A 5,000-nucleotide genomic window follows, 5' to 3' on the forward strand; every position below is an offset into this window, starting at 1 on the left:
ATTCTTTTCTATTACATTTTACATTTAATTTTTTCAACTTATCAATGAATTTACTTGAGTTAAGAAGTAAAAGAGGTCTAAAGTTAATGTTTTTGAGCACCTACAGCCAAACCACACTGGACATGCCCAATCTCGTCTGATCTTGGAAGCTATGCAGTGTTGGACCTGGTTAGTACTTCGATAGGAGACCACCTAGGAATCCCAGGTGCTGTAGGTAATTTTATACTGCCATAACATTCTTTTCTATTACATTTTACATTTCATTTTTTCAACTTATCAATGAATTTACTTGAGTTAAGAAGTAATAGAGGTCTAAAGTTAATGTTTTTGAGCGCCTACAGCCAAACCACACTGGACATGCCCAATCTCGTCTTATCTTGGAAGGTATGCAGTGTTGGGCCTGGTTACTACTTGGATGGGAGACCACCTGGGAATACCAGGAGCTGTAGGTAATTTTATACTGCCATAACATTCTTTTCTATTACATTTTACATTTAATTTTTCAACTTATCATTGAATTTACTTGAGTTAAGAAGTAAAAGAGGTCTAAAGTTAATACTTTTGAGCACCTACAGCCAATCCACACTGGACATGCCCAATCTCGTCTGATCTTGGAAGCTATGCAGTGTTGGGCCTGGTTTGTACTTGGATGGGAGACCACCTGGGAATACCAGGTGCTGTAGGTAATTTTAGACAGCCAAAATCATTCTTTTTTATTACATTTTACATTTGATTTTTTCAACTTATCAATGAATTTACTTGAGTTAAGAAGTAAAAGAGGTCTAAAGTTAATGTTTTTGAGTACCTACAGCCAAACCACAGTGGACATGCCCAATCTCGTCTGATCTTGGAAGCTATGCAGTGTTGGGCCTGGATAGTACTTAGATGGGCGACCACCTGGGAATACCAGGTACTGTAGGTAATTTTATACTGCCATAACATTCTTTTCTATTACATTTTACATTTCATTTTTCAACTTATCATTGAATTTACTTGAGTTAAGAAGTAAAAGAGGTCTAAAGTTAATGTTTTTGAGCACCTACAGCCAAACCACACTGGACATGCCCAATCTCATCTGATCTTGGAAGCTATGCAGTGTTGGGCCTGGTTAGTACTTGGATGGGAAACCACCTGGGAATACCAGGTGCTGTAGGTAATTTTATACTGCCATAACAGTCTTTTCTATTACATTTTACATTTGATTTTTTCAACTTATCAATGAATTTACTTGTGTTAAGAAGTAAAAGCGGTCTAAATTTAATGCTTTTGAGCACCTACAGCCAAACCACAGTGGACATGCCCAATCTCGTCTTATCTTGGTAGCTATGCAGTGTTGGGTAAGGTCAGAACTTGGATGGGAGACCACCTGGGAAAACCAGGTGCAGTAGGTAATTTTATACTGCCATAACATTCTTTTCTATTACATTTTACTTTTTATTTTTTCAACTTATCAATGAATTTACTTGAGTTAAGAAGTAATACAGGTCTAAAGTTATTGTTTTTGAGCACCTACAGCCAAACCACACTGGACATGCCCAAACTCGTCTGATCTTGGAAGCTATGCAGTGTTGGGACTGGTTACTACTTGGATGGGAGACTACCTAGGAATCCCAGGTGCTGTAGGTAATTTTAAACTGCCATAACATTCTTTTCTATTACATTTTACATTTAATTTTTTCAACTTATCAATGAATTTACTTGTGTTAAGAAGTAAAAGCGGTCTAAATTTAATGCTTTTGAGCACCTACAGCCAAACCACAGTGGACATGCCCAATCTCGTCTGATCTTGGAAGCTATGCAGTGTTGGGCCTGGTTAGTACTTGGATGGGAGACCACCTGGGAATACCAGGAGCTGTAGGTAATTTTATACTGCCAGAACATTCTTTTCTATTACATTTTACATTTAAATTTTTCAACTTATCAATGAATTTACTTGAGTTAAGAAGTAATAGAGGTCTAAAGTTAATGATTTTGAGCACCTACTGCCAAACCACACTGGACATGCCCAATCTCGTCTGATCTTGGAAGCTATGCAGTGTTGTGCCTGGTTAGTACTTGGATGGGAGACCACCTGGGAATACCAGGTGCTGTAGGTAATTTTATGCAGCCATAACATTCTTTTCTATTACATTTTACATTTAATTTTTTCAACTTATCAATGAATTTACTTGAGTTAAGAAGTAAAAGAGGTCTAAAGTTAATGTTTTTGAGCACCTACAGCCAAACCACACTGGACATGCCCAATCTCGTCTGATCTTGGAAGCTATGCAGTGTTGGACCTGGTTAGTACTTCGATAGGAGACCACCTAGGAATCCCAGGTGCTGTAGGTAATTTTATACTGCCATAACATTCTTTTCTATTACATTTTACATTTCATTTTTTCAACTTATCAATGAATTTACTTGTGTTAAGAAGTAAAAGCGATCTAAATTTAACGCTTTTGAGTACCTACAGCCAAACCACAGTGGACATGCCCAAGCTCGTCTGATCTTGGAAGCTATGCAGTGTTGGGCCTGGTTAGTACTTGGATGGGAGACCACCTGGGAATACCAGGAGCTGTAGGTAATTTTATACTACCATAACATTCTTTTCTATTACATTTTACATTTAATTTTTTCAACTTATCAATGAATTTACTTGAGTTAAGAAGTAATAGAGGTCTAAATTTAATGCTTTTGAGCACCTACAGCCAAACCACAGTGGACATGCCCAATCTCGTCTGATCTTGGAATCTATGCAGTGTTGGGCCTGGTTAGTACTTGGATGGGAGACCACCTGGGAATACCAGGAGCTGTAGGTAGTTTTATACTGCCAGAACATTCTTTTCTATTACATTTTACATTTAATTTTTTCAACTTATCAATGAATTTCCTTGAGTTAAGAAGTAATAGAGGTCTAAAGTTAATGGTTTTGAGCACCTACAGCCAAACCACACTGGACATGCCCAATCTCGTCTGATCTTGGAAGCTATGCAGTGTTGGGCCTGGTTAGTACTTGGATGGGAGACCACCTGGGAATACTAGGTGCTGTAGGTCATTTTATACTGCCATAACATTCTTTTCTATTACATTTTACATTTCATTTTTCAACTTATCATTGAATTTACTTGAGTTAAGAAGTAAAAGAGGTCTAAAGTTAATGTTTTTGAGCACCTACAGCCAAACCACACTGGACATGCCCAATCTCGTCTGAACTTGGAAGCTAGGCAGTGCTGGGCCTGGTTAGTACTTGGATGGGAGACCACCTGGGATTACCAGGTGCTGTAGGTAATTTTATACTGCCATAACATTCTTTTCTATTACATTTTAAATTTAATTTTTTCAACTTATCAATGAATTTACTTGAGTTAAGAAGTAATAGATGTCTAAAGTTAATGTTTTTGAGCACCTACAGCCAAACCAGACTGGACATGCCCAATCTCGTCTGATCTTGGAAGCTATGCAGTGTTGGGCCTGGTTAGTACTTGGATGTGAGACCACCTGGGAATACCAGGAGCTGTAGGTAATTTTATACTGCCATAACATTCTTTTCTATTAAATTTTACATTTAATTTTTCAACTTATCATTGAATTTACTTGAGTTAAGAAGTAAAAGAGGTCTAAAGTTAATGTTTTAGAGCACCTACAGCCAAACCACACTGGACATGCCCAATCTCGTCTGATCTTTGAAGCTATGCAGTGTTGGGTCTGGTTAGTACTTTGATGGGAGACCACCTGGGAATACCAGGTGCTGTAGGTAATTTTATACTGCCATAACATTCTTTTCTATTACATTTTACATTTAATTTTTTCAACTTATCAATGAATTTACTTGTGTTAAGAAGTAAAAGCGGTCTAAATTTAACGCTTTTGAGCACCTACAGCCAAACCACAGTGGACATGCCCAATCTCGTCTGATCTTGGAAGCTATGCAGTGTTGGGCCTGGTTAGTACTTGGATGGGAGACCACCTGGGAATACCAGGAGCTGTAGGTAATTTTATACTACCATAACATTCTTTTCTATTACATTTTACATTTAATTTTTTCAACTTATCAATGAATTTACTTGAGTTAAGAAGTAATAGAGGTCTAAAGTTAATGATTTTGAGCACCTACTGCCAAACCACACTGGACATGCCCAATCTCGTCTGATCTTGGAAGCTATGCAGTGTTGTGCCTGGTTAGTACTTGGATGGGAGACCACCTGGGAATACCAGGTGCTGTAGGTAATTTTATGCAGCCATAACATTCTTTTCTATTACATTTTACATTTAATTTTTTCAACTTATCAATGAATTTACTTGAGTTAAGAAGTAAAAGAGGTCTAAAGTTAATGTTTTTGAGCACCTACAGCCAAACCACACTGGACATGCCCAATCTCGTCTGATCTTGGAAGCTATGCAGTGTTGGACCTGGTTAGTACTTCGATAGGAGACCACCTAGGAATCCCAGGTGCTGTAGGTAATTTTATACTGCCATAACATTCCTTTCTATTACATTTTACATTTCATTTTTTCAACTTATCAATGAATTTACTTGTGTTAAGAAGTAAAAGCGATCTAAATTTAACGCTTTTGAGTACCTACAGCCAAACCACAGTGGACATGCCCAAGCTCGTCTGATCTTGGAAGCTATGCAGTGTTGGGCCTGGTTAGTACTTGGATGGGAGACCACCTGGGAATACCAGGAGCTGTAGGTAATTTTATACTACCATAACATTCTTTTCTATTACATTTTACATTTAATTTTTTCAACTTATCAATGAATTTACTTGAGTTAAGAAGTAATAGAGGTCTAAATTTAATGCTTTTGAGCACCTACAGCCAAACCACAGTGGACATGCCCAATCTCGTCTGATCTTGGAATCTATGCAGTGTTGGGCCTGGTTAGTACTTGGATGGGAGACCACCTGGGAATACCAGGAGCTGTAGGTAGTTTTATACTGCCAGAACATTCTTTTCTATTACATTTTACATTTAATTTTTTCAACTTATCAATGAATTTCCTTGAGTTAAGAAGT

At 37.6% G+C, this 5,000-nt stretch overlaps 2 non-coding genes and 18 pseudogenes across 2 annotated transcripts; all 20 read left to right on the forward strand.

The window, feature by feature from the left end:
- The first annotated feature begins 98 nt into the window (after positions 1-98).
- On the forward strand, positions 99-217 carry LOC148432025 (5S ribosomal RNA; annotated as a pseudogene).
- A 116-nt stretch (positions 218-333) lies between these two features.
- On the forward strand, positions 334-452 carry LOC148432026 (5S ribosomal RNA; annotated as a pseudogene).
- Positions 453-567: 115 nt separating this feature from the next.
- Positions 568-686, forward strand: LOC148432027 (5S ribosomal RNA; annotated as a pseudogene).
- Positions 687-803: 117 nt separating this feature from the next.
- On the forward strand, positions 804-922 carry LOC148432028 (5S ribosomal RNA; annotated as a pseudogene).
- Positions 923-1,037: 115 nt separating this feature from the next.
- LOC148432029 (5S ribosomal RNA) lies at positions 1,038-1,156 on the forward strand. The gene has a single exon (XR_015876967.1). It is a non-coding gene; the product is annotated as a 5S ribosomal RNA (ribosomal RNA).
- Positions 1,157-1,507: 351 nt separating this feature from the next.
- LOC148432030 (5S ribosomal RNA) lies at positions 1,508-1,626 on the forward strand (annotated as a pseudogene).
- A 116-nt stretch (positions 1,627-1,742) lies between these two features.
- On the forward strand, positions 1,743-1,861 carry LOC148432031 (5S ribosomal RNA; annotated as a pseudogene).
- Positions 1,862-1,977: 116 nt separating this feature from the next.
- LOC148432032 (5S ribosomal RNA) lies at positions 1,978-2,096 on the forward strand (annotated as a pseudogene).
- Positions 2,097-2,212: 116 nt separating this feature from the next.
- LOC148432033 (5S ribosomal RNA) lies at positions 2,213-2,331 on the forward strand (annotated as a pseudogene).
- A 116-nt stretch (positions 2,332-2,447) lies between these two features.
- LOC148432034 (5S ribosomal RNA) lies at positions 2,448-2,566 on the forward strand (annotated as a pseudogene).
- A 116-nt stretch (positions 2,567-2,682) lies between these two features.
- On the forward strand, positions 2,683-2,801 carry LOC148432035 (5S ribosomal RNA; annotated as a pseudogene).
- A 116-nt stretch (positions 2,802-2,917) lies between these two features.
- On the forward strand, positions 2,918-3,036 carry LOC148432036 (5S ribosomal RNA). The gene has a single exon (XR_015877037.1). It is a non-coding gene; the product is annotated as a 5S ribosomal RNA (ribosomal RNA).
- A 115-nt stretch (positions 3,037-3,151) lies between these two features.
- On the forward strand, positions 3,152-3,270 carry LOC148432037 (5S ribosomal RNA; annotated as a pseudogene).
- Positions 3,271-3,386: 116 nt separating this feature from the next.
- On the forward strand, positions 3,387-3,505 carry LOC148432038 (5S ribosomal RNA; annotated as a pseudogene).
- Positions 3,506-3,620: 115 nt separating this feature from the next.
- LOC148432039 (5S ribosomal RNA) lies at positions 3,621-3,739 on the forward strand (annotated as a pseudogene).
- Positions 3,740-3,855: 116 nt separating this feature from the next.
- Positions 3,856-3,974, forward strand: LOC148432040 (5S ribosomal RNA; annotated as a pseudogene).
- A 116-nt stretch (positions 3,975-4,090) lies between these two features.
- On the forward strand, positions 4,091-4,209 carry LOC148432041 (5S ribosomal RNA; annotated as a pseudogene).
- A 116-nt stretch (positions 4,210-4,325) lies between these two features.
- On the forward strand, positions 4,326-4,444 carry LOC148432042 (5S ribosomal RNA; annotated as a pseudogene).
- A 116-nt stretch (positions 4,445-4,560) lies between these two features.
- On the forward strand, positions 4,561-4,679 carry LOC148432043 (5S ribosomal RNA; annotated as a pseudogene).
- A 116-nt stretch (positions 4,680-4,795) lies between these two features.
- Positions 4,796-4,914, forward strand: LOC148432044 (5S ribosomal RNA; annotated as a pseudogene).
- Positions 4,915-5,000: the final 86 nt, after the last annotated feature.

Source organism: Taudactylus pleione, unplaced genomic scaffold (genome assembly GCF_031769625.1).
Source record: "Taudactylus pleione unplaced genomic scaffold, aTauple2 ptg002179l, whole genome shotgun sequence".
Classification (NCBI taxonomy): domain Eukaryota; kingdom Metazoa; phylum Chordata; class Amphibia; order Anura; family Myobatrachidae; genus Taudactylus; species Taudactylus pleione.